A 26529-nucleotide genomic window follows, 5' to 3' on the forward strand; every position below is an offset into this window, starting at 1 on the left:
TGCTAAGAAAATATGTGACGTGTATATGTATGATTACTTATGTTTTTTTTAAAAAAATGATGTATAATGTAACTGTTACTATGTGAAAATTTGAACAATAACGAGTGCCAAAATGTGAAAAACTTAAAAAAAAAAAATTGCGTAGTGAACCACTGTTCACGGACATTAACGTACATCACTAAGTCCGCAACTACGCAGAAACCTATGTGAAAGAAACTGTTAATGCCATTCATCATGCATCGTACCTTTGTAAACGCGATCAACGATTTCTTGATAAGTAACTACGAACATTTAGGTGAGCTATATTCAGCGAAAAACTGAAAATGTGAAGTGCGTAATTGGTGCATCGTCTAGTGACATTACTACAGTACCTAACTTCAAGATGTTAACTGGATTAAATGGTCACAACGTGCCTGTCCAGAAAACAACACGACGAGTGGAAGAATTTTGGTTGGAACTTCAGGGAATGGAATGTTCTCGAAATGTGACGGACACATTTACCTGGACTGTCCAAAAATCGACGCCAGCTATGTGCCGTCCGAGGTTCTGCAACCAAGGTTCCACGGAATATCGAAAACGAACTGCATATGGACCAATTACTCGACGGGTCACGTCTGATCTGTAATAACCAATGTTTTTTTTGTCACAACGAACTGCATCACAACGACCATAATGGAAATAGGAAATGGACATGCTTATGTATCAATTACGTTGTTATACAGCGATGTTACTGTGATCAAAAAACTTTACCACGACGATACTAACCTGTGAAAAATTATTGTGCAGCAGATGAATATGAACTGTAATAACGACACGATGTGTATAGGTCAACACACCTAAAACAAAAAGACATTTTTCTTTGAAGCATTTCAATGCAATACTATGTAACTAAGAACATTCAACAATCTAAAGTTGTATTGTATTATAACAAATATTGTAATTTTAAAACTAAGTTACCTGTCATAGAATGTACTCTTCATATGTAATCTTGGTGGAATATTTCCTTTATGCAACGACTAAGAAACGCGTGCGCACACGAACAATATGAACTGCAATACTGTGCCGCGTGATCTAAATTTACGATATAACGGCAGTGCCGGAGTCACACAGGCGCTTCTGCGCATGCGCGCACTCTATTTGCCAACATAAGAACTTTTACGGCGCACGCGCGTCATTCAAATTTTGTATATAATATACTGTATAATGTATGTCATGTAAATAGTTGTAGATAACTTAGATTTTCTTGTGCGTTTAGGTGAATTGCTCGCCTGCAGGTGTGTCCTTTCGCCTCGCAATTCAGGGGGCAATATAAAGGCACATTTGCATGCCGTGCGGGAGTTTCCTCGGAAACGCGAAATCTTAATTAAATAATTAATCTCTGACAAATAAATAAATCCTATGGCACAGAACTGCAGCGCTATGTCGCTGATAAAACAAAATACAATTACGACACTCTTATGTTGGATTAAGAAGGGAGAGGTCCTGTACAACAACTGGTGCGGGAAGCACGTATATTTTATTAACTGGCACACCGCCATATTTGATGTTATATAAGTACACTGCGAGTTGCAATCTTACTAGCCACTCGATTCTGTAAAGAATTTATATTTATGAAAGTAAGTAGAATTATTTAACTGTAAGCTTATTCGTTGAATATATCTGATTTAACTAACTGTGTAAACTTTTTTATGTTTAGTAGACAGTAACCTCTGTACGACGTATTGACATGGCTGGCAAATTATTCTAATATTGAGATTTAGATTTTGAGTCCGCACCTACCGCAGCAGTCTTTGGAAACGATTTAAATACGAAGTCCGATTATTTGAGTCTTATTTCACGGTCAACTACGAATAACATTGCACTTACGAAAAAGCCATTGTCAAGCGTCTGATACCAAATAATTAAACGTCCACGTTCCAGATAAGCAAATATTAATTACAACCAATCACTATAATACATAATTAATAAGTAATATTTTATTTTATTTTATTTATTTTATAAACAGTCAGACAAACCTGTGGTTTCCAAAGAGGGGGAGCAAACTTTTCACTAATTATAGGAGCAACAGTGTCAGTGGCTACTGATCTGGGCTTCTATCATCAACTACGTCGGTGCTGCGATGTAGTAGAGGATCGCTTGTGAGGGAAAAGATAAAAAGGAAAGTTTGACTGAACTCAACGGAAGAACGACGGGCCACTATTAAGGAATAGTCGTTCACCATTCCGTTCAGGTCGTTCTCGTGATTTTTGTGGTGAAAACTCATTCATCGTTGCAGTTGCACCGTTCACTCAGTTGCAGCACCTTTTGTTCGTTTCGTTTTCCCGTTCCTGCTCAATCGCAAACGGTACTCTAACTCTTGACATCTATTTCTTTGGGTACGCCGTTCAGAACCCATGCCTTATAATTTATAAATTTGTTATAATTATATATTAAAGGAAAACAAGAAGTCCAAATTCGCTGGAACTTTACTAGTCTAGTGCGTGTTCGTGAAAACAAAGAGCGCATAATGTCCACTTTTGCTGTCACAGTGATAACTGATAAGTTTTTTCTATTGGTTGTTGAAAAATGAAGTTTTGAAATAAAATTAAATAAATTTGTCAGAACAGTTCCCAGCACCAATTTCCCGCTTCAGCTTCTCAGACACAGCTGGTAATCCTTTGAGGAGTTAAGGGACAGTCGGACTATTTGGAGTCTCCACTAATATTTCGGATTCCGTTAATTTCTCGTCCTACCTACCTTTGACGTAAGTACTATATTTATCTGGTGACAGGGCCTTCTGGTCTGCTCTCTTCGGTTTACGCATTACTTATACACGGTGAACATTAATAAAACTGACAAGCAGCAGGTACAGATTCGTGACTGGTAATGGAGGAAAAGAGGTCCCATGAACATGTGTCCGGAAATGGACGGTGTGCCTCGCATCTACGTCACAAACAGATGTTCAAAGAGGCCTCCGTGGCATGCAATTCACACGTTCACACGTTGCATCGTGGGCTGTCACACTCTTTCGCACGATCAGGACTTTCTCCATATAGCGTCATAGGCGTCGTGAACGCGCTGTTGAAGGGTCTCCTAATCAGGAACTGGTTTCGCATACACAACGCTTTTCAGATGCCCCAGAGGTTCAAATCCACTGTGTCGAAGTCCCGTGATCTAGCAGGCCATGCTGTAGGACCTCCGCTTTCTATCCAACGTCCGGTAAATATGATGTTGATGGCTCTGAGCACTATGGGACTCAACTGCTGTGGTCGTAAGTCCCCTAGAACTTAGAACTACTTAAACCTAACTAACCTAAGGACAGCACACAACACCCAGCCATCACGAGGCAGAGAAAATCCCTGACCCCGCCGGGAATCGAACCCGGGAACCCGGGCGTGGGAAGCGAGAACGTTACCGCACGACCACGGGATGCGGGCTATGATGTTGAGATGTGGACGAACTTTAATGCGGAATTCGGGTGGCGCTTCGTTACGCAGAAACCACATAGCCTGTCGTATTGCCAAAGACACATTCTCAAGCAGTCCAGGAAGAATATTCTGCAGGAAGTCCTGATACGTTCCTCTGTGGAGGCGGTATGTGACCGCATAGAATCCCTGCCCACATAAAATTGCTGACCCAATGCTGATGAGGCGCCTCAACCATTCCCCAAGGACTGTCTATAGCCCACAGTTGACGATTATGCATACTGTTGGTAATAGTTTCTTCGTAGGTAAAGAGCGTTTATGACAGGAATCCCACAATTGTGATGGTCTGGTGCAGTAACCATATCCGTCCTGTAGAGGAATCCTTGCACTCGTTGGAGGTGATAGGGGTAGTAGGGGTTGTCATGGAGGATACATATAATCGTACTTTGGTTTAACCATGTTGACGGGCCACTTGCCTTGAGCTCGTACTTGGATTCGTCTCAATATCCTGTAGAACCCTCTCCTCTGTCGCCTCTCCGCACGTTCGTCTGACTGAAAAGACCCATAATCACATAAACGCTAAACGCTTGAAATGTTGTGTGATGTGGTTGGTGTGTGTGAGGGCCATGTTTCAGTATAACCATACTGCTTCTCGACCGCCTCTTTCTTGTCGATCACACAGCATGCAACGCACAAGGAACACACGGCACATGGTCAGAGGAACTATCATTCGTCAGCGCGGCAACGCTGCGTTTCCGGACACATATTTGTAAAACAGTTTATCCTCCATTTCCAGTCTGGAATCCGTCCCTGCCGTTTGTCGGATTGAAAACCAGTGCCAACGCATCAACTTACTTAACCAGTACGACGTAATTCTGAAAAGCTTTGAAAATTTGCCTCAGAATATTACAAGATTTGCGACCTCTGTTGCGGAGAATACTCTGTTGTACTTTGGGATAATTTTCAGACTTTATACCTCTAGCCAGTTCTTTAAAAAAAGTGTGACATATTTTCTTATTCCATTTTTAGTTGAGGACATCCACTTTTCATATGCAGCTGTCTTCTCCTGAAAATAAAAAAACTACTATGGAGAGTTAAAGTTTTTTCAAATGCAAAAGATATTCCAAGGTACAACATGCTGTTGTAGTAAAGGAACAAATAGTCTACTGAACTTTAAATGCATTGGAATCCATAAGATCGAGCCAATTGCGTATTTATTCGTTTATGTATTATACACTACTGACCACTAAAACTGCTAAACCACAAAGATGACGTGCTACAGACGCGAAATTTAACCGACAGGAAGAAGATCCTGTGATATGCAAATGAATAACTTTTCAGAGCATTTACACAAGGTTGCGCCGGTGGCGACACCTACAACGTGCCGACATGAGGAAAGTTTACAACCGATTTCTCATACACAAACAGCAGTTGACCGGCGTTGCCTGGTGAAACGTTGTTGTGATGCCTCGTGTAAGGAGGAGAAATAAGTACCATCACGTTTCCGACTTTGATAAAGGTCGGATTGTAGCCTATAGCCATTGCCGTTTATCGTATCGCGACATTGCTGCTTGCGTTGGTCGAGATCCAATGACTGTTAGCAGAATATGGAATCGGTGGGTTCAGGAGGGGAATACGGAACGCCTGCTGGATCCCAACGGCCTCGTATCACTAGTAGTAGAGATGACAGGTATCTTATCCGCATGGCTGTAACGGATCGTGCAGCCACGTCTCGATCCCTGAGTGAACAGATGGCAACGTTTGCAAGACAACAACCATCTGCACGAACAGTTCGACGACGTTTGCAGCAGCATGACGCTGCATGACAGACAGGGCTCCTGCGATGTTCTACTCAACGACGAACCTGGGTGCACGAATGGCAAAACGTCATTTTTTCGGATTAATCTAGGTTCTGTTTACAGCATATTGATGGTCGCATCCATGTTTGGCGACATCGCGGTGAACGCACATTGGGACCGTGTATTCGTCATCGCCATACTGGCATATCATCCGGCGTCATGGTATGGGGTGTCATTGGTTACACGTCTCGGTCACCTCTTGTTCACATTGACGGCACTTTGAACAGTGGACGTTACATTTCACATGTGTCACGACCCGTGGCTCTACCCTTCATTCGATCCCCGAGAAACCCAACATTTCAGCAGGATAATGCACTACCCCATGTTGCAGGTCCTGTACGGGCCTTTCTGGAAAGAGAAAATGTCCGACTGCTGCCCTGACCAGCACATTCTCCAGATCTCTCACCAATTCAAAACGTCTGGTCAATGGTGGCCGAGCAACTGGCTAGTCACAATACGCCAGTCACTACTCTTGATGTACTGTGGTATCGTGTTGAAGCTGCATGGGCAGCTGTACCTGTACAAGCCATCCAAGCTCTGTTTGACTCAATGCCCAGGCGTATCAAGGCCGTTATTACGGCCAGATGTGGTTGTTCTGGGTACCGATTTCTCAGGATCTGTGCACCCACATTGCGTGAAAATGTCGTCACATGTCAGTTCTAGTATAATATATTTGTCCAATGAATACCCGTTTATCATACGCATTTCTTCTTGGTGTAGCAATTTTAATGGCCAGTAGTGTATTATTACTCAGTACACACCAATAATTATTAAGTGAAATGGTATTAAGAAGAAGTATTATCAAAAACGTGTTACAAAGTAAATTATTGTGGAATTGAAGCTACTGGAAATTAACACCAATTCCCATTGTGAAGACAGGCGAAATTCTTACAGTAACAAACTCAGTTAATTTTCAAATGTACAATGTTAAATGGTTTTTCTGTTCCAAGTTTCAAAAAAGTTCACGGAACGACATATGGATTTACCGTTCATGCGTTATATAACTAGAGAATACACTGACGGAAAAATCGCAGTACCAAAAAGTAATTAAGGTGGGGTAATGAAGCCTCAGGAGTACTTTTTTCTAGATAACATATCTAAATGATTAACATTGTAAGACATTGCAAAGTCACGAGAGAAGCCATTGAAAATGTGAAATGCTCGTACTTTTTAACCGGTCTAAACACTAGAACGTTGAATGCAAGAATGTAAAGATGCATGCATTGTTTTATACAGATATCAGTTTGCAGAATGGATTTCCATACCTGTTCCGCATCGGCGGTCAATACAAGGACGATTAATGCTGTTCGTGGATGTGACTGTAGTTGTCACCGATTATGTCCAATGTGAAATCGGTTCGTGACAGGTCTGGTAATAGAGCAAGCCAAGGCAACATGTCGATGCTCTGTAGTGCATGTTAGATTACTACGGCGGTATGTGGGCGAGCGTTATCCTGTTGGAAAGCACCTCCTGGAATGCTGTTCGTGAATAGCAGCACAACTGGTCGAATCATCAGACTGACGTACGAATTTGCAGTCAGGCTGCTTTTGATAGACGCGGAAGCGCTCCTGCTGTCGTACGAAATCGCACCCCAGACCATAATACTAAGCAGATTGGATGCTTGTAGGCTCTCAACCGGCCTCCTCCAAACTAATTCACGGCCTTCACTGGCACCGAGGCAGAACCAGCTGTCACACAACCAGCTGTCATACCACTGAAGTCGCAAATGGCGGTGATTTGTGGTAAGTGCAACGCACGCTAGAGGGCGCCTGGCTCGAATCCGTCGTTGAAGTAAACGATTTGTTGTGTACTGTGGTACCATCAGCTGCTCAAATCGCTGCTGCAGATGCAACATGATGCGACAGAGCCACATGCCGTACACGGTAGGCTTCCCTCTCGGTAATGCCACATGGCCGTCCAAAGATCGATCTTCTAGCTACCGTACATTCTCGTGAACCCCGCCGCCCGCAATCATGTACATGGCTGAACAGTAATATCAGAAATTGAGTCCGTCTTGATGCAAAACACCTTGTCATTCGTTTATTTCTTATTCTCCCACACTAGTTTCGACGACAAATATCACCATCATCACTGGGATGATGGTGATATTTGTCGTCGAAACTAGTGTGGGAGAATAAAGAAATAAACGAATAACAAGGTGTTTTGCATCAAGGCGGACTCAATTTCTGATCTTACTGTTTTTCTATGCAAACACGGACCAAATGGAAGAGTTCCTAGATAAAATCAATGTATATGGTTACTTTCCTGCCAAATCCTCCTGCATTATCGCAGAGGGAAATTCAAGATTCTAGAAGTTCTGTTACGCAACCTTATTCAAACTCAGTGTGAGGGGTTGATGATGTCTTCATTGTCACCTGAAAGGTATTCTTGACCAGCATCAACTCACTACGTCCAGTCCTTAAGGTAACTAACGCTCACGGCCGATGCAGGGTGTATTTCAGGCAAACCTGATTTGCTTCCTCATAGTGGTGCAACTAGCGCTAGTTCTAGGAGACTGGGGCGACATCTGAACAGTAATCATCTTTAAGATGTAGAAATGCACCTTCAACTTTCATTTATGTGACACATATCCTTCTTCCTGTTGTGATTTTTTTCCGTCTGTCTATATAGATCGCCTCTTGCCATAAACTTGTGTATCTGAAGATTTAATAATATATTACAAATAGCTTTAACGCATCCTATATACAGCCTTATTACTGGATACAGAACATCAAGTTTTCTGCTTTGACTTTTCAAAACGCTCTCAGTTTTACGTAATTAGATAATAAAAGGAAAGTTGAACGAGTGAAAATAAACAGTTCCCAAAAACGTCAGGTGAGTAGTCAGATAGTTCCCAAAAGTACGCGTGTCTACCCATCTCTGCTTCAGACTGCTGAAAGGAGCAGCTGTTATGTTCCGAGGGGATGCAATTCTATACTACTTACAGCACAACTTCACTAATGACAGGGTTCGCTTCATGATGCATATCATAAGGCATCAGGTAATAGTCAATCTCATGTAGGAAGTGAGTCTATATGCAAAAAAAGAACTGAAAACAGTAAACAGGTTCAAATGGATGTAGGACGCGTCGGTTGTGTAGAGTGGAAGAGGATTCTACGGCATAGACTAGCGTGGAGAGCTACATCGTGTCAGTTTTTGCTCTGATTACCATAGCAATAAGTACTTCCAGAAATGCATTTGTGGGTTTCTGAGTGTTTCTTATGTTAGTCCTACATGCTTTATATTACTGAGTTGTTTTTGTATGTGAGGATAGTTTCGTATGATACCATCATGTTATGTGAGTGGTTGTTTCTTGAAACATTCACCTATACAGAAGAGTCAATGTGGCTCACAGTATTACCTCTTTTTACCACAGCTTCTGATAATGCATTAAAACTGACCAAACATGGTAAATAAATTCTTCGATTATCGTACATGTCTATGAGATCCTCACCCTACTCATCCCCAACCATGCAAATGAATGAATATCTTCCTATTCCTAGCTCTACCACTCCCCTCAAACCCTGGAACCCTATGTTCACTACGTCGCTTTCCATTTCCTTTTGCTCTACCCCATCAAATTGTACAGCCTCATGAGTTACCTCCCTTACCCTCAACTACCTGGATTCTCGTCGCCATACTGATGTCTCACGCGAAACTGAATTCGAACACCGCCCCCCCCCCTCTCAATGTTCCGTCTTCGTGAGACTCCAGGTAAACTTCCTCGATTTATTATCATGTTCCCTCTCCTTACGTCGTCACACAATCTTCTCTTCGAGGGTAATTTCAGTCGTCTTCCACTCCTAGACAATGAAATTATTCCCGAGATCCGTCCTTTTCAAAATGGAGGCTCAACTGAAACACTTATATCGATTACGTGCAAGTTAATTTTATGTAACTGAGTATCTGCAATTTATGAAGTGTGTATTCTGTGTTGTTTAAAATCCTTGATGTATGGCAAGAAAATTAGAGTTTTGCAGTGTATATATGAAAAAAGCAGAAGAATATGTAGAAATTTTAAATTATTATAATACGAATATGTTTTTGAAAAAGAGTATGTTTGTTAAAAGCTGGTTCACGCTTAGAGCATTTGTATTTGTAAAAATGGTTCAAATGGCTCTGAGCACTATGGGGCTTAACATGTTTGGTCCTCAGTCCCCTAGAACTTAGAAGTTCTTAAACCTAACTAACCTAAGGACAGCACACAACACCCAGTCATCACGAGTCAGAGAAAATCCCTGCCCCGCCGGGAATCGAACCCGGGAACCCGGGAGTGGGAAGCGAGAACGCTACCGCACGACCACGAGATGCGGACATTGTATTTGTAACATGTAAACGCTGTAGGGAAGGCCCTCCACAACGAAAATGGGTTTGGCGGTCGGACTGAGTGGCTCCTTTGTGTGAACGACACGCAATATGTGGCTAGCCTTAGCACGGTGCAACTCGGCGGTGCTAAGAGAGGCAATTGGAAGTTGCGTTAGAAGGGATTTGCCTCGGGGTGGATATGGCCATTATTTGCTATTCATAGAATAATAGAATGGCTGTAAAATGTTGAAAATGCGACGCCAAGAACGGAGCTTTTAGAGCATTCGCACATCAAGAGCCGAGAGTACAGTTAGCCGCCATTACGCCTGCCACCAATCTACGCCACTGCTATACAAACTCCATATATTCATTTCAGTAATATGTATGGGCATGGACTAGTTAATCTGTGTGTTGTTTCAATAATAATCACATAAATTCGTGTGCGGAACCATAATTTCAATCATCATCACACACCTACGCAGGGTCCTCACCTAAGTGCTACTAAAACCGAGTATCCTGATTTAAATGAACAATTCTTGCATTCATGCGATTTTTGTTTAAAGTAAAAGGAGTAGTGAAAGTTAGAGTAACATATGGATGCTTTGTGAATGAACTACTCCAAGTGAAATTGTTAAGGTAGGAAGTTTGAGTAGAAAAATTCAAAGGTCAGTTAATAGGAAAGGGAAAAAGTGAAGTTGGAGAGGCTTTTGCTAAAGTATCCTTAGTTTATTATAAAATATAGTTTTGTGGGATTACAGTGCTATATTGTGTAAATACTATTGCAAAGAATACCTGTTTCACCGGTAATTAAAGTTTAAGTACATATAAATCATTACTGAAGAGATTTACGGTAGTACTGTTAGAAGAAAAATTATGCACATTTTCAAAGAAGGTGTAGTTTTTGTACCCATCATGAATGGTTCCTTTTTCAATTTAATTAAGCCCAGTGTTGTATTCTGTTGTCTTGCAAAGTAATTTAAGTGAATGATTAGCTTTTAGAGCTAGTCTTTACTATTGCAATAACCAAATATCTTCGACTAGTGAAACTATACTAGTTTATGGGTCCCCCTTGTATTCTCCACCTATTAACAAAACATTGAACTATAACTGTTATTAAGGAAAAATGCCATTTGTAGAGGAGCTTAAACAATGTATTTAAGATGTTATTAATCTTCACTTGCGTTTTTCATGTTAGTCAAGAGAGAAGACCCTCATGTCCAAAATTAGTCCTGCACTTCGTGCGGTGACATTTCAGTATTTGATGAAGTAATGCCCTTGAGTGTGGCTGTCATTGGTATGAGCCCGGTGCAAATTTGCCCCCCCCCCCTCCGTAGTTAACTGGTGTGTGTTTTATTGGTAACTGATGCTACAAACAGTACAAATTGCACTGTCAGTTTGTATCTTGTTTGCTATTCATAGGGAAATCTCAACAAAAATAACTTTAATAGCTTATATTTAATTTTCTCAATTACATATTTCCTTATTAATATACCTAACTGGGCTGGCGACCGTTAATATTTTTCATTCATTTGTGATTTTACCACTTTCGTTAACTCGCAAGTTTAAAGCATGTTTGGTTTTTCTTTTAATTTCGCCAAATTCGAAATTATAGCCCGATACCCATGTCCATTAGACACACCCGCTGTCGAACTTCGAATTCCTCTCAAAGGGTAACATTAGCGTGTTTCACGGCACGTTAGTGTTATACGACCTCATGCGTTTTCCGATTGACTACAACCTGAACAGTCTTTCAACAACTACACCGCGGCTCTAGACCCTCCTCATTACTTAACCCACAACCTTCGTCACATCACTTCCTTTTGTCTCCAGTATGTGTCCAAATCTTTTGCATTTTGTTACCACGTTTTGTGTTTGAGCCATCAGTCTTCTGACTTGTTTGCTGCGGCTACCCTCTGAATTGTTTTCTGCGGCTACCTCCTTTACCAACCTCTTCATCTCAGTGTACCACTTGCACACTACGTCTCAATTATATGTTTGGTGTATTCCAAACTATGTTTTCCTCTACAGTTTTTACACTCTACATCTCCTTCTAGCACCAAGCAACGTATTCTGTGATCTCTTCACTCATGTTCTATCATCCTGTCCCTTCATCTTTTCAATGTTTTCCGTGTATTATTCCTTCCTAGAGTCTGTGCAAAACCTACTCACTTGTTGTCTTATCGACCCTCATTTTCTAAGTTATTCTGTAGCACCATATCTCAGACGCATCGTTTCTCTTCTCTTCAGGGTTTCCCATAGCCCATGATTTGCGATCATATGACGCTCCAAACGTATAACTGAAATTTCTTCCTCAAATTAAGACCATATCAAATTAATGTATAGTTTTCGCTCACGCCATTACATTTTTACAATTTTTTTCTTTTGCATTTTTGTATTTCCACTATTTTAATCAAATACAACATATCCGTGGCCATCACCATCCCATCCCCACGGTGCAATTGGGGGACATTCTATAGAAGCATATAATGAAAAATAAATTCAGATGATGCCGAACGCACTGAAAAATGGCTTGTTGTACAATCAACATTTGAAAATTTTACCGCATTTTTATAATTGCTGTGATGAATGAATGTGGTGACACTTTACAAAGATTTCATGGCCTGTCTGACGCTATTGCATGCAAGGAGTTATGGTTGGGCCGGAGCTTCTGTGGTGGTCACAGCTGACATGCTTGTGTATGACTGAGAAAACATCGGTTTAGAAAATCGTGTTGTCGTGTAAATGGGAGACCTTGAGTTACTTGGCGCTGCTTGCATAATACAGATCAATGGAACTGTCTTGTGTGTTCTGTACTACTAAAGATAACGTTTACAGAGAAATGGAGGTAACAAGTACTTTCTGCGGACAAAACATAAACACATACGAAATGACTTCAATTAATGATTGTGACTCAATAATTACAATATTTAGCTCAATACGAGAGTGTATAGAAACTTTTTCATAACTAACGTATACAACTTGTATCAAAGGTACCATCTTTGTTGTGGTGTGCTTTTTAATGCAATCAGTATTTAGACTAAAGCATTTTTGTGATAAATGAATATGAACTAACATGAATTGCAAACAATCCTGTCGGAGGAACATCCGCAACTGAGCATTATACAAGAGGTAGCACACAGTGTCTTGTACTCGTCCACTGCGGCGCTTGGGGTCACAGCACCAAATTATGGCATCTGAAGATGGGCGTATAAGAGCTCGAAACAGGTCGTGTTCTACATGAAAGAACCTTACAACTGTAGCGGTATTTTCAATCTCCGGTACCACGGATTGGTTGAACTGTAGCAAATTTATTCTTCACTGCTTGAAATGAATGTCGTAGTAAATCAGTCTGCATGGGTTCTAGGCAGCAGTTTTCACGAATATATTAGAAATAAGAATGATGATTGAAAGCAGCGGATCCTACATTTTTGCACATAGTTGGTTCTGGCAACATCTTTCTAATTACTGTCCACTGATTTCCATCACAGCGTACCCACCGCCACTACATCTATAGTTTGTCTATGATTACAGTCTTTACCGTCTATCACTTCCCAGAGGCCCACGCAAGCGTTAGTATTTGCTCGTCTTATTAATAGTTCGTTACTGAGTATTCCAGTTTGTGAACAGGTTTACCGCAGCAAGTTATATTTTTAGTTTAGGCTTAGACTAGCAGTACCAGTACAATGCGTATATTTGGTTCTGCACTCATTTTTAGTTCTCAAAAACTTGGATCAGCGATGATATTTCTTGGTACTGCTGGATGTTTACGTAGTTCTTATAATGATGATTTCGTTGTATAAAATGTTCTTCCGCAGTAACTGTGATGAAAAGCAAGTAATCTGTAAAAAGATGATTTCTTTGAGAGAGAAAGTAAGAACGGATTACGTAGTTAAGCATCAGAAAATGACAGACAAAATGAAAGTAAAAAGATGGGGGAAAGAGAAAGAGAGAATGGAAATGAGGGAGAAACAGGTTCTAATGGCTCTGAGCACTATGGGACTTAACATCTATGGTCATCAGTCACCTGGAACGTAGAACTACTTAAACCTAACTAACCCAAGGACATCACACAACACCCAGTGATCACGGGGCAGAGAAAATCGCTGACCCCGCCGGGAATCGAACCCGGGAACCCGGGCGCGAGAAGCGAAAACGCTACCGCATGACCACGAGCTGCGAACGGAGAAACAGGCAGAGAGACAGAGAAAGGGGGAAATGAGAAATGTAAAGTCAGTCGAGTACCTGCCCGCTGACAGCGCGTATGTGAGGTATCCATCTCGAGAGTTATATTTGATTCACACGTTTTGCAGTATACCTGGGTAATTGTTAAGTACATCAAGAGGTAATTTCATTACTCAATATTCTTATAACTGGCATGGAATTAAAGCTGTTTCCATTCTCAGTGGAAGTTTAGCTTAGTGTAGGTGGTCAGCATGAAGCGCCACAGTTTAAAATAGATAGCATCCACATTCATTGTGACTGCTACGGTCGCAGGTTCGAATCCTGCCTCGGGCATGGATGTGTGTGATGTCCTTAGGTTAGTTAGGTTTAAGTAGTTCTAAGTTCTAGGGGACTGATGACCACAGCAGTTGAGTCCCATAGTGCTCAGAGCCATTTGACCCACATTCATTGTCAAAGAATCTGCAAATATGGCAAGTTAGTGTATTTATTTCTGTGACTCAAGTAAACGTATTTGCTCCAAGATCTTCAAATATGAATAAGAAATATGTTGGGTAGCCAACGTCATCGTGTTTAGTAAATTCGCCGTAACAAGTACTTCAGGAAGTCCGGAAAATGTGGCGCACGAATAGGCATGTTGGTACAATTAATGAAAGCTTCTCCTTCGTCTCAGACTACAGACCCCGTAACATTCAGTTAGCAAAGGACTCACTGTTGAATAATTCGATAAATTCGAATACCTAAATTCATTGTGGGCGATTTCCATGCCTATCCCACGATGTGCGGCTCCTCGTATACCAGTAGACAGATGGAGACAGTTATGGAATCAATAGATCAAGGGAGGATAATACTGACGATTGACGGAAAAACAACCAGTATTGGTCCACAACGTCAATCGTACTCGACAGTAGAGGTCATAATAGCATCGACTGGCCTGCTTGTAAAGACGCTGAACGACTATCTAAACGATAAATAAGGGTAGGAAGCACATGCCTTTTCTAGTAGAGGTGCACGTTACAGAAACCTCTCTCTTCCAACAATGTATTCAAAACATCGACCGGGTCTCGGACAGACAGACTGGAAGTCTCATAGCTGGTGTGTAGAGGAAAGTACACTATCCACCCACAGTAATGTGGACATTGTCTATGCTCGACGTCAGCGTGCAATAATCACTCATAGATGGCAGATGGCAGCACTAGCACTGGAGGGTATATAAGGCGTGCGGACGCGGAACGCAGTCCAGTCGTTGTCGTAACGCAGAATCGGCGCAATTTGTCTGTTCCACAAAAGTGCATGATGATTGGCTTTCAGGGCAAGGGTGGAAGCATTTCCGAAACGGCTAAGTTTGTGAAGTGTTCACGTACCACAGTGGTTAAAATTTGCCGTACATAGAAAAATGTTTCTATCCAAAACCGTCACAGAGGCAACTATGGTGCACAGGGGTGAATGACGGATGCGGAAATATATACGGGGAATGGACGCGCAACTGTTGAGCATCTGACCACCAGAATGAGCCAAGGGGTTATGAATAGCACTTCCTCGACGACCGTTCACTCCACAGCTCGTTGTCTCGCGGTCGCGTTCTCACTTCCGGAGCACGGGGTCCCGGGTTCGATTCTCGGCGGGGTCAAGGATTTTCACCTGCGTCGAGATGACTCGGTGTTTATGTTGTCCTCATCATTTCATCGTCATCATGAAAGTGGCGAGACTGGGCTGAGCAAAGGTTCGGAACTTGTGCGGGCTCTGATAACAGCGCAGTTGAGCCCCCCCACAAACCAAACATCATCATCATCGTCATTGACGACCGTTCAGTGGTCAATGCTGTGTATGGTCCTCCGCAGAAGGCGCCTGGTTCTTGCACCCATGCTGCAGTTCATCGGCGACGAAGGCTGGAATACGGACGCCGGTACTGTAGTTGGGCGTCCACTGAATGACGACGGATGGTCTCTTCAGATGAACCACGTTTTATTTTCCATCGGAGAGACGACTGATAGCGTGTACGGCGTGAAACGTCTGAAAGCAGACACTCTGTAACAATCGACGAAAGGATCCAGGCCGAAGGAAGAAGCGTTATGATCTGTGGAATGTATTCGTGGGAGCCCCTGGGTGATCTCGTCATTTTGGAAGCCACAAAGGACCATTATAAGTATGTATCTATCCTTACAGACCATGTCCACCTCTGCATGCAGTTTGCTTTTTCCTCTTCGGCACGATGGAAACTACCAGCAGGAGAATCAACATGTCACGCAGATCACGGTGTACGTGCGTGGTTCGAAGAGAACCAAGACGAGTTTAAGCCCGCCCGGCTAGCCGTGCGGTCTAACGCGCTGCTTCCCGAGCGGGAAGGCGTGACAGTTCCGGGCACGAATCCCCCCGGCCGATCATTGTTGAGGTCCGGTGTGCCAGTTTTCCATCTGCCTCGGCGAATGCGGGCTGGTTCCCCTCATTCCGCCTCGGTTACACTGTGTCGGCGATTGGCCGGCCAGGTTGGCCGAGCGGTTCTAGGCGTTACAGTCTGGAACCGCGCGACCGCTACGGTCGCAGGTTCGAATCCTGCCTCGGGCATGGATGTGTGTGATGTCCTTAGGTTAGTTAGATTTAAGTAGTTCTAAGTTCTTGGGGACTGATGGCCTCAGAAGTTAAGTCCCATAGTGCTCAGAGCCATTTGAACCATTTTTGTGTCGTTGATTGCTGCCCAAACACCGTTTCCACGTACACCGTAATTATCCCAGCACGAAAACATTTGGATTCACATTCGTCTGATATGAAACGTTCCTAGGAGGTCCATTGGGGGTCGAACCGCACAATAAACTTGGGTTCGGTGTGGGGTGGCGGTGGGGTTGGTGGACTGCTGTGGCCTGTTCTGGTGTTGTGAACCGCTGATGGCTACGGCGGGACGAAGCCTATCCGTCGTTTCAAGGTCCCCAGTTTAATACATGCATACATACGAGTTTCCACACTACCCTGGCCATCAGACTTCATGGGTTTAAGCGATGCCAAGAATCTGTGGGAGCAATTCGATCGAGATGTTCGCGCCATCGATCCCCTACCGAAAAATCTAGCGCAGCTGTCCGCTGCAATGGCATTGGTACCTTCTAGACCCACTTTGACTTTCTTCTTGTATTTCCGAGCAGCAAAAGGTGGTTACTTGGGCTTCTGACAGGTGGTTACTTAACGTGACTGGATCATGTTTATCACTGCCCAAGGCCAATTTTGTAACACGACCCTTGAAAATGACTGAAAGTCGAAACGCGTAAGGTTAGTGGAAGAATGAAAGCTTAGTCAAGGCATAAGAGGAGTTATTAAAAGTGCCTTTGAGAAAGCAGCGGAATAGTTTAAAGCTATATGTGTATGAAATCAACAGCCCTGTGTGTGGTGAGGCACGGCAGCTCACGAGGCAGTTACTAAGTCTAAACCAAACATTTTTGGGATAAAAAGCTAAATTTACACGGGAAAGTATCTGCATCGCAAACAAATAGTTACGAAATGGGAACAGTAACTGAAATTTGTGTAAAGCAATATTTTAATGACATTTTCTCGAATTTAAACGAGGCTGCGGCCATAATTAAGTCTAGAAAGAAGTCAAGGGGCTTTACAATAAAGAAAAGCGTACACAACGAGTCGATTTACAGCTCAGAGGTATGTCTCCTCCTCACAAACTGCACTGAGGAGCCAAAGAAACTGGTACACCTGCAAAATATCGTGTAGGGCTCCGCGAGGATGCATAAGTGCCGCAATACGACGTGGTGTGGAATTGAGTAATATATGAATAGAGCTGGAGGACACTGAGACCATTAATCCTGCAGGGCTTTCCATAAATCCGTATGAGTACGATGGGGGTGGAGATCTCTTCTGAACAGCACGTTGCAATTCTAAACAATGTTCATGTCTGGAAAGTTTGGTGGCCAGCGTAAGTGTTTAAACACAGGAGAGTGTTCCTGGAGCCATTCTGTAGCAGTTCTGGGCGTATGGGGTGTTGCATTGTTGTGCTCGAATTTCCCAAATCCGTCGGAAAGCACAATGGACATGAATGGATTCAGGTGATCAGACAGGATGCTTACACACGTGTCACCTATCAGAGTCGTATCTAGAGGCATCAGGAGTCCCACATTACCCCAAGTGCACGCACCCCACATCACTACAGAGCTCCACCAGCTTGAACGGTTCCCTGCTGATTTGCAGCGTCCATGGACCCATGAGGTTGTCTCCATACCCGTACACGCCAATCCGCTCGATGCAATTTGAAACGAGACTCGTCCGACCAGGCAGCATGTTTCTAGTCATCAGCAGTCCAGAATTGGTATTGACGGGTCCAGGCGAGGCGTAAATCTTGTAGTGAGGCAATCCTTGAGGATTACAAGAGTGGGCCTACATCTACGAACGCCCATTTCGATGATTTTCGTTGAATGGTTCTCATTCTGAGAAGCGTTGACGGCCCAGCATTGAAATCTGCAGCAGTCTGCGGAAGGTTGCACTTGAGCCACGTTAAACGATTCTCATCAATCGTCACTGGTCCCGTTCGTACAGGATCTTTTTCCGGCCGCAGCGATGTCGGAGAGTTGATGTTTTACCGGATTCATGATATTCATGGTACACTCGTGAAATGGTCGTACGGGAAAATTCCCACTTCATCGCTGCCCCGGAGATGCTGTGTTCTGTCACTCGTGTGCCGAGTATAACACCACGTTGAAACTCACTGCTGCTACAGTGGCAGGTTAAACTTAATAACCAGCCACTGTAGCAGCAGCAACCGATCAATCAACTGCGCCAGACACTTTCTGGCTTGTATAGGCGTATTCTGCCCGTTTACGTATCTCTGTATTTGAATACGCATTCCTGTACCAGTTTCTTTGGTGCTTCAGTGTAAATTAATAACGTAGGGCGTTCCCGAATCATTTACTAATAGCCAGTATCTCCTTCTACTTAAACTGGTAAGACGCTTAAACTGATAAGATAAATAGTGGAACAAAAATAGCAAGTCCGAGAAAATCTGACAATGGCTTGCTCAGAAGCCTTATTTTTACTCCTGATACTCGACATGAATGCTAGTTACTTACAAGAAGTGATGCCCGATAATTGTCTTCTCCAATTTACAAGCGATTCGTACTAAGGAAGGTACAACGGTATTGGTTTAGTCTATGAAAAACCTGCAGGAGTGGTTGAACCACTGTGGCCCACAACGATCACAGTCCAAAACAGAAGAGTCTATATAATTTACCATAGAATTGTGGAACAGTATAAGACAAGGACGTGAAAGGTCCCTCTGAAGAAAGTAATAAAATACCTAGGAATCACCATAAACCGTAAACTGAAGTTTTTATTTGACTTGAATACATTAAAGTAGAAACGCGTAATTTCCATGAACATAATACAAATTATTACGGGACTATCAAGCGATGATGACCACTGCATAATTAGGAACTTGTACCTTGTACTAGTCCGCCAATATTTCGACTATGTAACCTTTTGTTACGTCTCGGCCCTCAACAGCGTACTAACAGAATTAGGCCAAATACATAACAAAGCGTACGTGTATTTGCCATCGGTATGAGGTGTACACTAATAGACTGCAGCTACAGACGCTGGACCAGCTAGTGAATCTACATATACGTTTCATAGCTGTAAATCCCCTTCTGGGCGACTGCCAGTTTACGAAGTCAGTGTCAACAGACACCTCATTGGATAGATTACTGCAGAATATTATATAGATTCTGAATGAACAAATGGCATCTCATCTTTTCTTAAGTTAGTTTTGTTATTGTTGTGATCTTCAGTCTCAAGGCTGGTTTGATGCAGCTCTCGATGTTACTCTCCCCTCTGCAAGTCTCCTTGTCTCCGAGTAACATTTGCAACCTACCTCAGTTTCAACGTGCTCACGGTATTCAAGTCTAGATCTTCTTCAATAGCTTTTACGCCCCACTCTTCATTCCAACACTATTTTCTGATCCATTCCTGTCTTAGAATGTATCCTATCAACCGATCCCCTCTTTTAGTTACGTTATGCCATAAATTTCTTTCCTCCCCAATTCTCTTCAGTTTCTCCTCGTAAGTTACACGATCTACCGGTCTAAGATTCAGCATTCTTCTGAAGCACCGTACAAGCCTATACTCTGGGCAAATGTTATCAGAAAAGGCTTCCTGACACTCAAATTTTATTCGATCTTAATAAATTTGTATTCTTCAGTAACGCTGTTTTAGCCATTGCTAAGATACATTTCATATTCTCGCTACTTTTACGGTCATTTGTTCTTCTGAAGCCCAGATAGCAAAACTCATCTACTGCTTTATGAGGAAAGTAAAATAATAACCTTAATAAGTACATTATAAGATTATCACTTTGGTTTTATTATTCATAGCAACTAGAGCCGTTAACGGTTTATTACAATACCTGTCAGAGGCAGATACCAATGAAATAACAGAGCTGGATCAACATATGTTACGGTTACTAGTTGCGCATATATAGCCCTCTCCTCACGAGATGCAAAATGTTATAAATTTCCCTTAGGAACATGCATTCTGTCAGCAAAACTAGCAATGTAGGTCACGCCGAGTGCAAAATTTGTTTTTAATTGTCTTCCTTATGGAATTCGCAAATGCGGGCTACAGGGCTTCTGGTTCGTATCTGTCGTTGAAGTAACCGACTCGTAACAGTTCGTTCTGTCAATGTGGTGCCAAAATCTGCTGAAATTGCTGCTGCAGGTGCATTAAAATGTGACACAACCAAACGGCGAACATCATAGTCTTTCATCTCGGCAGAGATTGCCGTAACCACCGTAGCCAGTAATAATGTACAGTGGCTACATTTCTGCCAGTTCTTCCTGCAGAATCGCGGAAGGAACATTCATTTTCTCGTAGCCTTATTACGCCAAATCGTTGAAGCTCAGTGAGCTGTTGATAATGGCTTCTTTGTCGCGTTAAAGGCCTTCTTGACTGCCAAAAACTCAGAATGTCCAATCTGAAAGGTAACTAACAGTCACGACCTTTACATCGTGTGTTTAAAGCAAACCTGATTTGCCTTCTGCCGCCGAGCAGTGTGTCAGCAGTGCGCAAGTAGCAGCAAGTGGCTTATTTAGCGTTCAAACAAGTGTAGTAGTCAACTTGAAAATTTGTTGAGTGTTCTTAGCGCACTTGTTTAGTTAAATCCGTCAAATCATTGTGTAGTTTCGTAATTATCAGGGGCAGATTTGCATTTTAATATCTGTGTAGAGCCGCGTAGTCGTCTGTCACTTGTTTATTTCTTTCAAATAGTCTTTGTACGTTACTGACAGTACAGTTAGCCTTCTGCCGCCGAGCAGTGTGTCAGCAGTGCGCAAGTAGCAGCATTACTGCATTTACTAGGCAGTCTTGTGTTTAATAACCGTTCAAATTTTGCGTCGAATTGTTTGTGCTCTCCGTAGATTAGCTCAGATGTTCTTTGCGCATCAGTATTTGGCGTGGATAGGGACTGTGACTGCTGTGTTGGGATGCGGGCTGAGTAGGCATCCCTTCCCTCCCAGCTTCAGGCAGTGTTGGCTTCCGTCATGCAGCTTGAGGCTGTTGCCAATGGGCATCACTGTGGGGGTCCGGATGGGGGTTTGTCGGGGACAGCCAGCTCATTCCACGCATCCCCCGATCAGACAATGGCTGTGGCTGCCCGGGATCTTTGGCCAGACATGGCTGCTTGACCTGTTCCAGAGGTTGCCCCTCAGTCCGCAGGATCCGGGCGGTCACGGAGGGTGGGCTTACTGGTAGTTGGGAGCTCCAACATCAGGCGCGTAATGGGGTCCCTTAGGGATATGACTGCAAGGGAGGGGAAGAAAACCAATGTGCTCTCCGTGTGCACACTGGGGGGAGTCATTCCAGATGTGGAAAGGGTCGTTCCGGATCCCATGAATGGTACAGGTTGCACCCATCTGCAGGTGGTCGTTCATGTCGGCACCAATGATGTGTGTCGCTATGGATTGGAGGAAATCCTCTCTGGCTTCCAGCGGCTATCTGATTTGGTGAAGACTGCCAGTCTCACTAGCAGGATGAAATCAGAGCTCACCATATGCAGCATCGTCGACAGGACTGCCTGTGGACCTTTGGTACAGAGCCAAGTGGAGGATCTGAATCAGAGGCTGAGATGGTTCTGTGACCGTGTGGGCTGCAGATTCCTCGACTTGCGCCGTAGGGTGGTGGGGTTTTGGGTTCCGCTGGATAGGTCAGGAGTCCACTACACACAGCAGGCTGCTACACGGGTAGCAAAGGTTGTGTGGCGTGGACTGGGCGGTTTTTTAGGTTAGATGACCTCAGGCAAGTACAGAAAGCGAAACAGCCTCAAAGAGTGCGGGGAAAAGTCAGTACATGCGGGGACCAAGCACCAATCGGTATTGTAATTGTAAACTGTCGAAGATGCATTGGTAAAGTACCGGAACTTCAAGCGCTGATAGAAAGCACCGTAGGTAGAATCGTAATAGGTACGGAAAGCTGGCTAAAGCCAGGGGATAAATTCTGACCAAATTTTTACAAAGGCACAGATGGTGTTTAGAAAGAATAGATTGCATGCAACTGGTGGTGGAGTGTTTGTTGCTGTCAGTATTAGTTTATCCTGTAGTGAAATAGATGTGGATAGTTCCTGTGAATTATTATGGGTGGAGGTGTAAGATGTCGTGGTCTCCTGACCGTCATTGCTTACATATTCCGCCCTCACAATCATATTTCGCACATCAAGACGCTTCATTCAAACCCAAACTCGATTAAATAAAGTCAATGTTGTATGAATTCATGTAAACGATACGCAAATAACAAGTGCGCACCGAGGTTGAAATACTCGAGGCTGGCGTACACACATACATTCCAGACACAATGGTCAAAGGAGCTTTTAGTTCGAGAGAGGCAGATTACACACCGGAAGGCTGGTCCCTTCAGAGGATGAGTCAACCTCGGCCGCCCGTGGAGCGAACAGCGTTTGCCCAAGTGAAAGGAAGAACGACCCCGTGTACAGCTTAAAAGCAAATTCTGCTACATTGTGTGGGAGCGCCCAGCCTATGCATGCTTTACAAATATAACACGCAGTTCAGAGATTTTCACAGGATGGAGACAGCAGACGCCAAACGCCTGAAACGTCACCTTTGAAAAATTATACGTGACTGTGCTTAAACTGACACACAATGTTGTTAGCGCAACGCAATCTGACTTTCAAAAATCCCTACAAAAGAATGGCCCTGACTAACATTAACCTATACGTTTCACAAATCACTTACCTCACAAAAATGTTGGTTACTTGAACTACTGCAATACAGCTAGCGCCACTACTGCCAGCTAAATAAAAGATTCAAACTACGGAAGGCACTAATTACTGATAGGCATAGTTAGCAAATGAAAGATTTTAATACAGAACAAACAATGTATTTGCCTTAATAGTCATCAAAAGTCATAATATATATAGCAGTTCATGACATCCAGTCTTACAAATTTCAAAACTCCGCCATTTCCCTCCCCACATCCACCACTGCTGGCGGCTCACCTCCAACTGCGCAATGCTATGCGCTGTTCACATCCAGCTGCCCAACACTACAATGGCAGACAACAATACAAACTAGCCACAGATTGCACACAGCACAGCCAGTGATTTTTCATACAGAGCGCTACGTGGCGTTACCAATAAGAAAACCTAAACAGCCTACTTACATGCCGAAGCTACAGATTTCTGGATTTGTCTCCTTAAACGAAACGTCATTCTCCCGTTTTAGAAGAGCAATTCTGATTGGCAGACGATATTCCTGATGCCCTGAGCTGAAGAAGTAATGGAATAGACAGAAAGATATACCCCTTCATGTCTGGCGTGGAGAGTGGCCGTTCCGTTGTTGCTCTTGGAGCGAGAACACGTAATGAGAACATGTGTGCTCGTATGTGTACTCAAAGAGCGACGAACAAGTCTCTCTCTCCGCAGTACTTCACTGGGAGACCACCTCTGTCGGGAACGAATCGGAGTGCGACTCTGTAGTGAGTCCTTGCGATTAAGCGTTGTTCACTGTGTTGGCTGACACACTTATTGTGCGGTGTGAATGGACAGAGTTATAGTTAAACGCCAGCGAGCATCGCGGTAGACTCGTTATCTGACCGGTGTACCATGCCAATAGTTAGACTAGGGGCGAATAGGAGTCCTTGACTTCATCAAGTCGTAGGGAGAGTTTGATTGGCAAAGGTCAATCCAGGTAGAACGAGAGTTATCTTATTTGTCAGCAGCGAGCGGCGCAGACAGCAGTCATCGCAGCTTACAGTATTGTGCGCTACAGCTCCTGCGAGCCCAATATTTCCTCCACAACAATACACTTTACTGCATTTCACACGCGACAGCCTCGACAGTACCTAGCAACATTCTAACGGATAATTATTCAAGTTGAGTAGGCGCGGCTCTCAGCCATTCTGCCAAGTCCATAACAATCTTAAACTTAGTATAGAAATTTCATTAGCGAATCCTATCCTTAAGAGATAACTTCACATTCCGAAAAGAAGCCGGAAAGAACTTGTTCAATTCATAACTAAAAGTGCCATTGTCATTTCTCAGAATTTTTGCAAAATAAATAATAATTTTTCTTGGTTTCATGATTTTCTTACAATAACTAGCACTACTCCAGTAGCCAAGTATCACGACCGAGCGAGATGGCGCAGTGGTTAGACACTGGACTCGCATTCGGGAGGACGAAGGTCCAATCCCGCGTCCGGCCATCCTGATTTAGGTTTTCCGTTATTTCCCTAAATCGCTCCAGGCAAATGCCGGGATGGTTCCTTTCAAAGGGCACGGCCGACTTCCTTCCCCGTCCTTCCCTAATCCGATGAGACCGATGACCTCGCTGTCTGGTCTCCTTCCCCAAAACAACCAACCAACGAACCAAGTAACGCGTCCGGCCATCCTGATTTAGATTTTCCGTGATTTCCCTAAATCGCTCCAGGCAAATGCCGGGATGGTTCCTTTCAAAGGGCACGGCCGACTTCCTTCCCCGTCCTTCCCTAATCCGATGAGACCGATGACCTCGCTGTCTGGTCTCCTTCCCCAAAACAACCCACCAACGAATCAAGTATCGCATCAGTTACGTAAGAACTTTTTGTGTCTTTTCCTTACAGCGGACGACTCCAGAAGATATTTATTGCCGAAAGTTTTTCACGCAAATCTCTTTAGCACATTAGGAGCGTCTGTCTGGCTTCTGTAGTACTGTGCAGGTGGTAATTGCATCTTGCAGGAGCCGCAGGGTAAAGGTTACATCTCAGATTAATCCGTTGCACAGAATGACAGAATAGCACCCACATGCTCACAGAAAATGGCGACCCTGCCAGGATAGGTAAAATAGGTAAGCTGGCAGGATAGGTAAAATAGGTAAGCTACCTGGATATGAAAGTGTCAGGATAGTTAGGTACGGCAGGTCGCAGCAGTAGTAGTTGAAAGAACTTTCTTTCATGTATTAAATAGCTATTTGCAAAGACTGGGATCAGAATAGATACAGGTGGTGAAGAAGCAGAATTATATGGAAAAGGACGTGTGTTAAGGCGTTGGAAAATTTTTCATTTTTTACGATTTTTGTGTAGCTGTTAGGGAACAGGATTTTCAGGTGATATGCACAGGCGCAGAGTGACGCAGAGACGCAGTGTGACGCAGCATCATATAAGTTAGAATAAGAAATAACATTTTTCTCCCTTTGCAAGCGCACAGGTGGAGATTGGAGACTGTAACAGAGCAGACAGAACATCAGCCGAGAAGTCACGACGTTGTTGTTATTGTTGGTTCAACCAACTGGTAAGTTAGTAGATACAGTTTTGTAGATAGGGTTGTGGTGTGTTGAAAGAATTTCCATGTTAACGAGAGCACAAGCCAAAAGGTTACGTGAGATGGGAGAGAATCAACCAGATAGACAGCAAGTAAACGAGCTTATTGAGATCAGGACAGAAGGTTAACCTGAGAATATGACAGACAATGAATCAGAGAATAGGTTAGTCAGGGAGCTGCAGAATCAGCAGGCTCAGTTAAACTGGGATAAAATTGAGACAGATCACACAGGTGGGAATCGAATGGACGAGAACTTCGAATTTCCTGAATATGAAATTCCAGGTGGGGCACATTCTGAGCAAGAAATAGACAGCCCACGTAGGAAATGGCAAAGATTAGAAGCGAAACGAGCACAGGAAACGCGTTTGTTGGCCGCATATTCAGGGACAGAATACGCGTCAATACAATCAATGAACCGTCAGTTAGCTAACATTCAAAAAGAAGTAGACAGTGGGGAAGAGGGAGAACATTTAGAATACGTCGAATCTATAGTACACATTCTAAATATGCCCCAACAACAGACACAGAATTTTGCGGAGTTACGAGCGCCACGAAAAGGTTTCGTAACAGACGCAACTGTACCTGCAAACACAAGACATACACAACAGAGAGGGCAGAATGCGGAGTTGTTTGCGCCACGTAATGGTTCAATGACAAACGCAACTAGTCCTCAACACAGACAGCACGGGTTATTGTAGTTATCAAACTTAGAAACGCCACAGCATAGCCCGGTAAACGACGTAACTGACCAAGTAGAAAACAATAGATCGAGAATACATAATTCAGCAGAAGGTGGTGTTACAGGACAGGACGCGATCATGGGGATGTTACAAAAATTGAACGCTAGTAGGACAAAACAGAATCAGGATATTAATACACAGATGACAAAACACTATCAGGAATTGAAACAGGATAAGCAGGCAATTAATACACAGATGATAAAACAGTATCCGGAATTGAAACAGGATAATCAGGCTATTAAGACACAGATACAAAA

Source organism: Schistocerca nitens, chromosome 7 (genome assembly GCF_023898315.1).
Source record: "Schistocerca nitens isolate TAMUIC-IGC-003100 chromosome 7, iqSchNite1.1, whole genome shotgun sequence".
Lineage (NCBI taxonomy): Eukaryota > Metazoa > Arthropoda > Insecta > Orthoptera > Acrididae > Schistocerca > Schistocerca nitens.